A 14,631-nucleotide genomic window follows, 5' to 3' on the forward strand; every position below is an offset into this window, starting at 1 on the left:
AAGCCCCGCGCACAGCCGTGCCCGCAGCTTCTTTGTGAGCCCATTTTCCGGGGCCGCAGGCGCCCACGCCGTTCACCGACCATGCCCACAAGTCCTCACACCTGCAGGCTCCGGGCACCGTCCGGACGGCCGAGGCACAGCGTGTCTGGGCACGGCCCCTCTTGCTCACCCGCCCTCCTCGTCCCTGCCCAGGGGCGGCGGGCTCTAGCCCGGGCCTGGCGCGCCTCGGAGTAGGCCGCTGAGGTCAAGAGTGAGGGCAGGTCCCGCGCCCGGGCAGGGAGGAGGCCCGGTGGCCAGGCCTGGAGCAGCGGCAGCCCGGAGGTGCTGAGTCGACCGGCCTCGGCTTAGGCCTTGACAGAGCCTAAGCGGGGCTGGAAGGTGCCAGGTTTGGCAGAGCCTCTTGGGGGAATTGCGGCCGAAGGTCAGGACTCCCCTGACAGCTCCCTGAGACTCTGGAGAGCTGAAGAGGAGGCCCAAGGCCTGCTCCAGTCTCGGAAGACTGCGGAGCATCCTGATCCTAACCAGGCCGGACTCTGAGCCTCAGAAAGTGTGATCCGCTCAGCCGCCTTAACTCCTTCTGCCTCCACTTATCTCCCCACAGGATACTGCAGCTCCACAGGTAGACAGACCCATGTGGACCACAGCCCACGCCCCAGCCTCTCAGCCTGTCACATGCCCAGAAATGCAAGGATAAGCCTGCCCACCCATCCTCAAAGGCCCCAGAATCCTCTTTCAGTGAAGATTCCCAGATTAGCCTCTCCATTCTCAGCATGGACTGCATCCCTCCTACCAAGGGTGTTCCCAACCTCTCCAGTCAGCCTCTGTTCCTTTCCAGATTCTGACCTTAAAATCGGATTGAAGGGAACAGACAGGGAAATTCTTTTCCTGCTGGGTCCGTCCCTTTTCTAATGCTAGAAAATGGAAATCTTGCATCCCTACCCCCCTCACCCTCCTGCACTCAAGGAGGAAGGAAAACACCAACTCAAAAAAGGCAACTGCTGCTGCTGTTGGGAGCACGTAATCCAGCTGGACAATGGACCCACTGCTCAAGAATACCCACCCTCCTGCACTCAAGGAGGAAGGAAAACACCAACTCAAAAAAGGCAGCTGCTGCTGCTGTTGGGAGCACGTAATCCAGCTGGACAATGGACCCACTGCTCAAGAATACCTATTACCCCCCGCAGTACCAGACCCTGCTACATCATCTTCCCTTCACGACCCCTCTCATGGAGTCCCAAACCAGACAAGGGAAGTAAAATCTAAGAGGAATAGAGAAGCTTAATCCTCCCCAATCCTGCCTCCTCCTGGAGTGGAGAAAGGGAAGGCCCTGGTATTTCAGGAGATGCCTGGGGAGTCATGTTTCCTGTGTTATGGAGAACTGGATGACATGCCTCAGCTTCTGCTCCCAAGCCCCCTCCCATGCCCTCTCCAACAGCCTGTAGGGAAATCCTTTGCAAATAAATAGTGTACAGACTAACCAACCAATGACCATGTGGAATACTGGACAGGGAGGGCAGTGAATCACCCAGTACCATGGGAAGACTAGAGTTAGGCCAGACTCTGGAAAGATTTGTTGACTGTCATTGGAGGAAGTTCATAAAGAGACCACATAGTGTAGCTTTTTTTAAAAAACTAGACTGGAGCCTTCTTATAAGTGCAAGGCTTTCTGTAGACTCATGCAAAACAGCTGAAATCAATATTAACTGGTTCATGATGATGTGGAGAAATGAGATATTGGAGGGACAGGCAAGATTTGGCAGTGAAAAGGAAGGAGCAAACCAGCCAGCAAGAGAGTAAAAGAGAAAGACAGGTTATATACATGCATTTCCCTTTACTAGAATGAAACACCTCATTTCATTGACTCTAAAACACACATTTTTCATACGTTGATATCTCTGAAATTGGGAATGCACCTTATAGTCAATGGTGCGTCATAGTATTATTAGTAGGGTTTTTTCTTCTTAGTGGTACATAAAATAATAGAGTAGCATATCACTGATGAAGTGTAGTATTTGCTGATAAACAGCCCATGAAGAAAAGAAAAAGAGCATATTTTTCCTCTCCAAAACTGCTTTGAGGCATTCAAAGTACAAAAACCCTCCTCAACTAGTTAAACAAATAATTGACTGTAACCAAGCATCTATCACACTGATTTGGGTTGGCTTGGGGGAAAGTGCTCAGGTTTGGTGTCAGGCTGACCTTGGCTTTGAAACCTGGCTCTGAATCCTGGCTCATTTAGCAGCTGTGTGGCCTTGGGCAAGTCCTGTAACACCTACATAAATTGGGGATAATCACACCAACCTACTGGCTTATTTTGAGGATTGCCTAAATTAATGCATGTAAATGCCTAGCATGTGGTAGGTGGTTAATAAAGGTTAGTTCCCAAGTATTTTAAAAATTTATTCCCACCCCCACCCACTCTCACTTTCTCAAAAAGACTTGAGGTGGTTTATAACCAAAATTAGCTAATAAAAATACAAGTAGAAAGACAAATTGGGACCAAGGAGAAAGGTGAAAGCATATATGTGATCACTAAGTGCTGACAAAACTGCTGTAATTGAGAGCAAAATCTGGCGTACCGGCAGCAGGACAAAATGGTAGTTCTCCACTTCAAAAATGTGGAAACAGTAATTCTTTGGTGAAGAGTGGAGGAGCAAACTTTGTCCTGGCCCTAAATTTTGAAAGTAGTTTCTCATGTAAATTTTTATTACTATATCTGTATAGTGTTTTACCATTTACAAAGTGGTTTCACAGCTACTATCTCATTTGATGCTGTATTAACTCCATTTTATCTGTACTTTATGGATTAATTCATCCAAAGAAATATTAACCAAGTGCTTACTATGTGCCGGACACATAAACAAGAGAAAAGGCCAGCTGACTACTTTATTAGTTAGCCAATTAATTGGCTAACCAGTTACTAACCACAAAATCACTAGTGAGTGACCCGAAAACTCACTAATTAATCAAATAATCAATCTCAGAGGGATCAGGGGCTACAGGATAAACTGGGGAAGCCAGTCAGCACAGTAAGTGACTTGCCCAGAGCCTTGGGTGCATTTGGTCGAGGATAATGACTTGAGCTGGCACCATAGTGCAGTGAAAAGCAATTACATTTTTTTAAAAAAAACCCTCAGTTTTTGAGCATTTAATAAATACCAATGCCAAGTCCCAACCCAGACCAACTAACTGACCTTGGGTGCATTTGGTCGAGGATAATGACTTGAGCTGGCACCATAGTGCAGTGAAAAGCAATTACATTTTAAAAAAAAAAAACCTCAGTTTTTGAGCATTTAATAAATACCAATGCCAAGTCCCAACCCAGACCAACTAACTGAGTTAGAATCTCTGAGAGTAGAGCCAAGGTTGAGAACCATTGCTCTATGACAGTCATGGAAATCCTGTTCCCTACTCTCTCCTAGTCCCCCTTGTAGCTAGGGGTTGTCATGTGATCCAGTGTTGGTCAGTGAGACCTAAGCGGAAGACTGGAGTGGAGGAAGGTTGTGGGAAATTTTTAGCTTTCTTGATAAAGGGGAAGACACAGTCTTCCTTTTCCCTGTGGATGAGATCCTTGGAGTTCTCTTCTCACCCTTTGGAGACCTTAAGGCAAGAAGGATGAAAGCCAATATGCTGAGGATATCAGAGCAAAAAGAAAGAGGCTGGGTTCTTTATAGCATCATTGAGCAAGTATACCAGTGCCAGCTTCCTTCTTGTAATGTGACAAAAATAAAGCCTATTTCTTTATATCTTTACTAGTCTGGATCTCTGTTACTTACATCCAAATACACTCCTGAGACATATGTAAAGGTCCCAGCTCAGTGCTGAGTGATCTATTAGGTACACCATAAGGAAACACACATATCTGAGTGTCTATATATCCTTATGCATGTGCACATACCTTCCCATCCAAATCTAGGAAACAAAATCCCTCCCCAGGTCCTTCCCAGCTACGTTATTCCATGTGCTCTATGGTCTAAGGCCTGCAATCTTTATTAAGCTTTCAAGAGGGAAAGGATGGGTGAGGCAGCAGGGAATTTACCTGTCCCCTAGAGCTTTACTGTCAGTCAGTAGCCCCAAATCTTGGTTCCAGGTTCCCCAGCCCACATCCCATTGGGATTAGCAAGCTCAGGACAGCTGGTGTGGTGGCAGGAGTTTAGGCTCCTAGGAGATTAGAGGACTGAACAAGGGGGATGGGCAGAAGGTGGCAGTGGCAGCTGCTGCTGCGGTTACAGGTGCTTCCCCTCACACTACAGATGCAGGTCTGCTCACCTGACCTCTCACCCTGGCCTCCCAGGCTTTCTCCCACCAGAGAAAATTAGGAAACTTCCAGTTAGAAGGAACTGAGGACTAGGCTGCCCTGATCCCTAATCTCAGTAAGGAAGACCGGTCTAAGCCCTTTCTGGACTGAGGGCAGACACAGTGACTCACTATCAGAAAGGGCAGGTCCCTCCTATAACTTTCATTTGAGACACTGCAGGGGTAAGGAATGGATTCTCAAATCTGGGTCTTGCATAGCCTGGGCTAGCAATCTAGACCTTCTGATCCAGAGTCCTTATCTGTAGGTGGATTCTCTGCAGGTCAGCCTTTCTCCCATCACAGTACATGTTCCTGACCTGCCTCTTCCTTCTGTTTCTTTCAATAAGACTTCTCTGAAATATACTCTTATTTTACTATCTGAGATATATTTGCTAGGGTAATGTTAGGTGAAAAAAATTCATAAGTCAGAGAAACTATTTAATTATCCAGCACCGCCTTTTTTTATTTCTCCCTTCCATTCTTTTTGAGCATGGGTAATCCAAAATTGGCTTTAGAATTTGGCTCCTTGGAGATACTTCTGAATGAGGGGCTGAAATAAATTAGAATTAAAGAATAGGAGAGTATGTGGGCTATCAAGAAGCCCTTGGAATGTGCAATTTAACAACTTGAATTCAGGTCAAGTTTACAGAGTTTTCAGGCTGTTTACAGAGGGACCTAGAGCATGACCAGTTTTAAGCCTCTGTTTCTTCATCTATAAAATGAATTGAATGATAATAGCAACCTAGTAGGGTAGTAGAAAGGATGAAGTGATAAAAGTGCTTTGCGGGGGCTCACAATAATAGCTTGCATTTATTGAGCACCTATAACAAGCCTGACAGGATTCTAAAAATTCTATGTGCATTATCTCATTTCAAACTCATCATCCTATCAGGTGAGTACTATCGTAAACCCAATCTTAAGGATGAAGAAACTGAGGTCAGATAACTTGCACAAGGTTATACAACCTGGAAATGAAGTCAGGATTTGAAGCCAATTAGTCTGGATCTACAGCACCTACACTTTTAAATACACTGCTCTATGGTCACTTAAGCTAAGTGGGTTTTATTTGTTAAAAGGGATAACAGTACCTACCTCAGTGTGTAACAGTACCATAGTGCCTGACACATAGCAACAAACAGTAGTATCATTATTATAAACAGGATTCGCTCAAGGTCTCACGGTAAGAAAAGAGATCATTGGACCTACTAAAGCTCAAAATCTTAACCTATTAGCTATTATTAGGAAGTTTTTTCTTTCTTTCTTTCTTTTTTGGCAGATCTGCACTCTTGACTATGGCATTATCAACACTGTGCTCTAAGCAGCTGAGCTAACCAGCCAGCCCTCCTACTAGCTATTATTATTGTTCATTTTCTAAAAAAAATAAAATACCCACCCAGAGACTAAAGATTTAATCATCACTGTCTTCACACTCCCACAAGAAAGACACCTCCAGTATCCTGTATGGTTCCAAGAACATCATGCTCTGTCTCCCATTGACCCTAACCAAGCTAGCCACTGGAAGAAAGTCTCCAGGACCCATGGGAGTGGGCTGCTCATTCACCAGAACATTGTACACACAGACGCTACTGCAAGCTTTTCATGAGCAAAGATGGTGTTGATGGCCCTTTCCAGCTGGGAACACAGTCTTGGCCAAAAAAGGCAAATTCTTGACTAAACCATACACAAATGAGGATAAGGAAAAATGTGCTGTCATTTGGAATAAAGTCCTCTATAACAGCCCACTAGGCAAAGAACCCTCTCATCCTGCTCCACACCACATATACTTGGGCACAAACTCACTGCCCCAGAGGTAACACTCCCTGGAGGTGGAGGGATCCAGTAAGCCCTGCACAGTGAGATCAGAACATCATTCTCTCTCCCCTTCCTTGCATCTGATTTGTTTTTATGAAGGCACCATACAAACACAAAGTCAGATAACAAATGGTAACAATGCTGAATGTTTGCCAAATGAAATTCCAACAAAAAACACAGCCTCAGTGCCTTCCACTCCCTTGCCGCATCACAGGGCCCTTCTCTTACCTTGTACTACAAGCTCGAACCTCTTCTCCACTCACAGTCCCAAGAAGCTGTGTCCTGGAGTTTCCTGGGTGCCCCCCATCCCATCCCACCAGTGCCCTCCTCTCACCGCTGTCCTCTCCGTCAAACATCCCCCTACAGCCTTGGGCCCCACTCACCTAGAGCTGCTTCTCTGTGCTTCAGTAGTGGATTTTTCAATCCCCAACTTTAGGGGACAAGCACAGTAGAAAAGGGATTGGAAGGAGGCTTGATGTGGGCATCAGTGGGAAGATTTGGAAGAAATCAGAGAAGAGATCTTGCTCACCGCTCAATGACCAAAACCTTTTTCTAGCTGATTTCATGGAGGGCGGATGGTGAGCTAAAGGCCTTGGGGAAACTGTTCCTTGCCTCCAAGATCCATAAGCTCCCTCCACCTATCTAATGTTTGGGAAGTGCCTCCTAACATCTAGCTTCAGTCCCTCTTGCTGCTGTTGGTCCTTTAAGGAATCAGAGTCACGCTGGGGCTCTGTTAACTGGTCGGACCTCCACAGTGAGAGTTTCCATTCCCTCATTCAGTCCCCAAAGCCGCGTGGATGGAGCTGTCCAAGGAGCTCTGTGCCCTGGAGCTGTGCCAACTCTGGCACCGAACAGGGGGCAGACCCAAGTCTGTGCGTTCCCGGGAGGCAGGCCTGGGCTGTGGCTCCTCCTGGAGATTCAACCGGCCCTAGAAGGGGAGGGCAGGAAGGACTCCCTAGGCCCGACCCCCACGTCCTTGCATTTTTTGAAATTTCTCCTTTGAACACTTCCTTTATTTATTGGGCCTCATTTAACATCAGCCATGTCCTCCTGGGATCATTTATTTGCTAACTGTCAGTCGGCCTGCTCTGGCATTAACCTCATAATCTTACTGATTTCCTCCAAGCTAGCTGGAGGTTTTCCCGTCTTCTTCCTGGGCTGGTGAGGACTGATTCCCAGCTCTGGTCACCGAGGAAGACGCCTCAGACTGGAAAAGAGCCTGTCCAGAGGACCCCCTCTGGCCTTTCCCAGCCTGAGGGGGATGGTGGATTCCTTAGGCCACCTCTGCTGCTTAAGTGTGAGGTAAGGTGGCGGAGCACCCACGAGCGCCACCAGGAGCTCCCTGAGTGGCTGCTGATGCTGTCCTTCAGCTCAAAGGGCCTAAACCCCACCAATCACAGCTCCGATTGGCCTGGAGCCCCGCCCCCCCCGCCATCTTGGATTTCTGAGCTGCACGGATCCCAATCACCGAGGAGGAAGCGGGTGAGTGGGGGGCCGAGGCCTAGCCTAGTGCCCACGTGGCCACCAGGCTGCGCGTTCCCGCCACCTGCTGCGGGCAGCCTGGCCCCGTCTAGCTGCAGCTGCAGCTCCCAGACACCCCCCCCAGCCCGTCGCCAGGGGATTAGTGTCCGTCTGTCGGTTGGGACAGCCTCGGTGGGGGTTGTCCTGGCCCAGACGAGGGCCTCCACTTCGCCCTTCCCCAGGACTTCCCCCGCACAGTCCAGCATGGGCAGGGGGATTCTTTTGGGGGGCCTGACTGCCTGGGGTGGTGATCTCACCCAGAGCAAAGGTGTGGGGGGACCAAAGTCCCCCTCCTCCCTGCCAAGCCTGAGCCACATGTGCTGGGAAGTTCATTTCCCCTTGTTTTGCAGAACGGGCTTCGGGATTGACCCCAGGAGTGACCCCAGTGTCAGGAGGCATTAATGATCTCCATACGGGCAATAAACAGGCAGACTGGCTGGCTTGGTGTGGAGGTGCCCTGGAATGGGGCCGCCTTATTAGCCTCACATTCACTTGTGGGTAGAGGCTTAATTAGCGAGGGCTCCCTCATCCGTCTCCCCTCCCCCAAGCATCCTTGGGCTCCATGGGAAGATGACTGGAGACACTGAAGCCTTCTGACCGGTTCCTCTGCTCCTCATGGGCTTCTTCAAGAGGCAGTCTCTTTAGAAGTCAGCTCAGTCATTTGCCCACCTCTAACAGGACTTCTAACTGGGCCCTGATAAAATCTACCTTGTTTTTAAAAGCTTTTGGAGGGCCAGTAGACAAGCATTTTAAGTCAGCTCACTTTTTTGTCTACCAGACCCAGGAACAAGGAGGTCTTCCTCTTCTTTAACTTAAATCCCTCTTGGCCATTTAGTTTTAGCCCATTGAGCCTTATTTTCCCAAAGAGCGAAGGGAGATAACTGGTTACCAACCTTTACTCCTGGTCTTTAGCAACTGCCTAAATGATTACAAACCACTATCTGATTTACCACAACTTTCTCCAAATCCATTTCCATCAGGGAGGTTGTTCATTCTAAGTGTGCAACTTAACCTCTTTGGCCTTCAGTTTCTTTATACATACAGTTCATTTAAGATTCACCTGGACTGGCCAATTAGCTCAGTTGGTTAGAGCACAATGTTAAAACACCAAGGTCATGGGTTTGGATCCTTGTAGTGGCCGCCTAAGGGAAAAAAAAAAAAAAAGGATTTGCTAAACACTACATGCCAGGCTCAATGCTAAGCACTAGGGGAATGAAACTGGGGAAAACTCAGGCCCTACTTTAAGTGAGTTCCCAGTCTAGTGGAGGAGACAGACTTGTAAATAAATGCAGTAATAAAACGTGATCAGACTATCATCTAAGTCCATACTGAGTGTGATGAGAGTACAAAAGAGGGATTCAACTCATCCTGGCTTGTTGAGGAAGGTTCCATGAGGCAACATGTGAGTCCATCTTTGAAAGATTAATGTAAATAGGATCCTGCAAGATAGAGAATGTGAGAAGGGCATCCAGGAGAAAGGAAGAACATGTACAAAGGCATAGGGAGGCATGTTTGAGGAGGAGTGGGACTGAAGGGGTGGGAAGTGAGGCCTTGTGGAAAGGTAAGGTTTGGGAAGGATTTTGTAAAACACATTAAGAACTTGATCTAAGAGCAATGGGGAGCCACAAAGAATTGGGGGGGGGGGTAGAGCTTGGACTGAGCAGATTTGTATTTTAGAAGATGATTCCTGATGGGTTGGGCAGATTTGTGGGTGGGGACTGGCAGCAAGGAGTTAAGGAGGGCAGGGAAATTATTAGATATTTAGGAGAAGTGGAGTATGGCAGAGGTAGGAGCTAAGGATATTTCTGGGCAGGAGTATGATGGATAGTTGTGATTTTGCACACCCAGAGTCCACTCTCCTTTTTCAGGGTCAGATCCCTGGTTTAATTTTAGGGAAAAGAATCTTTCCCATTTACAGTTTGGTGGGACTATCAGTGAAGGGGTTCTGCCCACCCCCTGCCAAGATCATGTGACCCTAGTTAGCCCATTCAGATGCTCTCTTCCTAGAATTCTAATCTTGAGTATAATGGCAGAAAGAATGAAAGGACAAGAACTGAATGAAAGGTCCAAGAACTCTTTGGACCTCAGCTTCCTTACCTGTACAGTTCATCTAAGATTCAATAAACATTGCATGGTGGTTAACATTCTTCTACTACATTCTTCAGTCCTCATGCCCTAAAGAAGCCATTCACCTTCAACCACTGCTCAACTCCCCAGTCCTGCTCCAGCTTCCATTATTTCTGGGCCTGGATCTTCAGCATTTCTTTCAAGTCAGCAAGTTGCCCCATCCTTGCAAAAAATCCCCTCTTTGCTGAAGCCAACCAGGTACATTTCCATGGCTTTGACAACAGAATCCTATCTGGTCATAATGACATTGAGAGAAGAGGCAGTGGGTGTGGGCAGAGAAGAGGTTAATTTTAGTCATGACAAGACTAAAGTTGGAAATACAGGACCTGGACATTACAACTTGGGACACATGGTGGGGATTCATACTGATAGCTGGTGAGATGACTGAGGGAGATTTCACAGGAAGAGAAAAAAGGAGACCACACATAGAATCTTGGAGGATATGGAAAAGAATGAAAACCAGCAAAAGGACTGATAGAGTTTGGGTGTTATTGTCCCCCCAAAACTCATGTGGAAATCCAATCCCCAATGTGGCAGTGTTGGGAGCCATTTGAATCATGGGGGCAGATCCCTCATAAATGGACTAGTGCTCTCCCTGGGGGATGAAGGTAGTAAGTGAGTTCTCACTCTATAAGTTCCCTCAAGAGCTGGTTGTTTCAAAGACCCTAGGACCTCCCCTTTCTCTTGCTTCCTCTCACCATGTAGTCTGCTTGTGCCCAACAGCTGCCTGCCACTTTCCACCATGAATAGGAGCAGCCAGAGGCCTGTGCCAGATGCAGCTTCCCCAGAAGCATAAACCAAATAAACCTCTGTTCTTTATAAATTACCCAGTTTCAGGTATTCTGTTATAGCAACACAAAAAATGGATGAATACAAGGACCCAAGAAGAATCATTTAAAAGATTGGTCAAGAGAGAGTGCAGTCTTGGCAGGAAAAGGAGAACTTTTTAGGAGCACAGGAGAGGCCAGCAGTATAAAATACCAGCAAGAGTGTCAAGGAAGAAAATGTAAATGATTAGGGGAGGGGGCAATTAGAGGTCACTGGGGACATTAGGAAGAGCAGATTGAGTAGAGGGGAGTTAACAGTCCATCTCTTCAGACTGTTGGAGGACCAAATGAGCTGGCTACTGTAAATTGTGAGGAGCTACCAAATGGGAGAGGCTCACACTCTGATTTCTCTGAGCTTCTGTAAAGAGCAATAATGTTGGCCTCCTCTACCATCCTTCCCTCTCATGGACTTTGATTAAAACTTGCCAGCAAGTCCCTAGACACCACTGGAGTCCTCACCCGTCCAGAGGGCTTGTCTTGGGAAGCTTTGTGCCAGAGTCACTCAGGAGCCCAAGGGCCCAATAGAGAGGCTTAAGACAGACACAGGTGGTATCACTATGCCCATTTTACAAGTAAGGAAACCGAGGCTTAGAGAAGTTTAGGGACTTTCCCAAAGACACACAACCAGATTTGTGGAGTCTAGTGGCTACAAGATGCCAGGCCCCAGAATCATGAAGTTTAGTGCAATTGTTGCCTCCTTGTCACCAAGGGATGAGCTGTTGGCTACATGTAATTTTGCCCAGAAGGATTTAGGGGTAACATGGTGCCATGGTTAAGAGGTTGGCCACTGGATCCATACAGCTTGGGTATTATCTTGGGCAACCTACTTAGCTTCTCCCATCCTCAGTTTCCTCATCTGTAAAATGAAGAAATGTATACAAAATAATACTCATTTACTTCATCAGGTCATTAAATATTTGGGAAGCATTTAGAACACTACATAGTAAATAGATTTACTTGAAAGCAAGTCAGTGAACTCAGTGATTTAAACAAAATGGTCTTGGTTGAAAAAGATTAGACCCAATCACTCATTGTCCATGGTATCACTACTTTTTTACAGTAAAATATCCTCATTGGAGAGAATCTGGCAATTACAGCAGGGTGCAAAGGAAACAAAAGAGATAACTACTGTCAACATTTTGCCAGAGTGATGTCAGCAAGATTGTAGAGTATAAGATTCCAGCCTTCATATACCCACTGAAACATCACTTTTCACAACCATTCGTGGACAGAAATACCTCTATGGGAACCTAAGAGTCCAGTGGAGAGATTCCAGCACTCAGTTCAAGCAAAAAATCTGAGAATAGATGCATCGAAGAAGATAAGAAGTTTCACTTTACTGGTATCACCCCTTCCCCAAAGCAGCACAGTTCAGTGCCAAGAGAGAATCCCTTAGCCTGAAATTTCTCCCACAGGGTATAGTGAGAGCAAAGTGAGTATCCAGCTTTCCTAGTCTTACAGAACATTGCCAAAGAGTCTCACTTCTGCTTCACCCCACCCAGATCACTGAGGGGATTGCACACCTCATAGTCTTGGGGGAGTTAGGAGCAGGGAAAAGGGGCTCACAGCAATCACTACATAGATCTCAAAAACTGGCTCAAGACTCCAATAAGAGAGGTTAGGTGCACTCGTATAAAAGGCCTGAGAGATCTCCAAAATCTCTAGTTGGGCTGACTCTCTCCCAAATCCAGTCAGTAAAGACTGGAGGAGGCAACTGCTGCTTCAAATGTGAAGACAGCAATGCAAGACTTTAAGGAACATGAAGAATCAACAAAATATGACACCACCAAAGACAAAATAAAGGTCCAGGGGCTGATCCCAAAGAAATGGAGATCTATGAATTGCCTGACAAAAAATTCAAAATCAAAATAAGTGCCTTAAGGAAGCTCATAGAGCCACAAGAGAACACAGATAAACAACTAAATGAAATCAGGAAAACAATACATAAACAAAGTGAAAAGTTCAACAAAGAGATAAAAATCATAAAAAGAACCAAACAGAAATCTGGAGCTGAAGAATACAGTGACTGGACTGAAAAATTCAATAGAGAACTTCGACAGAACACTCAATCAAGCAAAAGAAAGAATCAGTGAACTCAAAGACAGATCACTTGAAATAATCTAGTCAGAGGAACAAAAAGAAAAAAAAATTTTAAAGAGTGAAAAAAGTCTGTATTACTTATGAGATACCATGAAATAAAACAACTTATGTGCTGTGGGTGTTCTAGAAGGAGCCAGAGAAAAAGAAAGGTTCAGAAAGCTTTTTGAAAGAACTAATGGCAGAAAACTAACTAAATCTGAGGAAGGAAATGAACATTCAGGTCTAAGATGCCCAAAGAACCTCAGATATGCTGCACATCCAGAGATCATTACCAAAACACATTATGATCAAATTGTCAGAAGTCAAAGACAAAGAGAGAATTTTGAAAGTAGCACAAGAAAAGTGACATCATGTACAAGGGAACCTTAATACCAGTATCAGTGGATTTCTCAGCAGAAGCCTTGCAGTTTACGAGAGAGTAAGACAATATATTCAAAGTGCTAAAAGAAAAAAACAAAACAAAACAAAACCTTCCAGCCAAAAATACTTCTTTACCCAGCAAAGCTGTCTTTCAGAAATGAAGGACAAATAAAGACTTTACCAGATAAACAAAAGCTGAGGGAGTTCATTACTACTAGACCTGTCTTATAAGAAGTGCCAAAGTAAATTCTTCAAGTTGAAACAAAAAGACACTAAATACAGACATGAAAACATGTAAGTATAAAATTTACTAGCAAAGGTAGTATATAGTCAAGTTCAGAACACTGTAATACTGTATTGGTGGTATGTAAATCACTTTTAGCCCTATTATGAAAGTTTAAAGACAAATGTATTAAAAATAACTATAGCTAGCTGGAGCCGGCCCGGTGGCGCACTGCTACAGTGTGCTGCTTGGGAGCGCGGTGGCGCTCCCGCTGAGGGTTCGGATCCCACATACAGACCGGTTCCCGCTCACTGGCTGAGCGAGGTGTGGGAGCAACACCGAGGGTTGCGATCCCGTTGCCGGTCCCAGTCCGGTACGGGCATGACACTGAGGGTTGCGATCCATTGCCGGACACGAAAAAAGACAAAAAGGAAAAAAAAAAAAAATAACTATAGCTATAGTAATTTGCTAATAGACACATATTATAAAAAGATATAAATAGTAATACCAATAATATAAAATGTGGAGGAGGAGAAGTTAAAGTGTTGAGTTTTTGTATGCGTTCAAAGTTACGTTGTTATCATCTTAAAATAGTCAGTTGTAACTATAAAATGTTTCACAAGGGTACTCAAAAAATTCATGGAAAGATTCATATTCTTTTAGTCCTATTTTTCCACAAACTTTTAAAAGTACCCATGTATGTAGGCCTCATGGTAATCACAAACAAAAAATTTGTAGTAGATACATAAAAGATAAAGAGAAAGTAATCAAAACATAACACTACAAAAAAATCATCAAATCACAAAGGAAGACAGCAGGAGAGAAAGAAACCAATGAATTGTGAAACAGTCAGAAAACAATTAACAAATGGCAATAGTAAGTCCTTACCTAGCAGTGATTGCTTTAAATATAAATGGGTTAAATTCACCAATGAAAAGATAAAGTATCTGAACAAATAAAAAACAAAATCCAATTATATGCTGCCTACACAAGACTAACTTTAGTTTTAAGGACACACATAAGCTGAATGTGAAGAGATAAAAAAAAAAAAAGATATATTTCATACGGTGGCAGCCAAAGAGAGCAGGGGTAGCTATACTTATATCAGATGCAATGGATTTTAAGTCAAAAACTGTCACCAGAAACAAAAAAAGTCTCTATGTACACTCATCGACAAATTAAAGTTTGAGAACATAAGTTATAGACTAAGCTGGTCTCTGCATGCAATGGGGAATGTACTATAAAAATGGCTATAATATTTGAAAGAAATCATTGCTGTGACCTTTGTATGCATAATTAAGAGACCAGAAATATGATCAGTAGATTATTAGGAAAATAATCAAATACCATTGAGCACCTTTGTGC

This window comes from Galeopterus variegatus, unplaced genomic scaffold (genome assembly GCF_000696425.1).
Source record: "Galeopterus variegatus unplaced genomic scaffold, G_variegatus-3.0.2 Scaffold3470, whole genome shotgun sequence".
NCBI classification, from domain to species: Eukaryota; Metazoa; Chordata; class Mammalia; order Dermoptera; family Cynocephalidae; genus Galeopterus; species Galeopterus variegatus.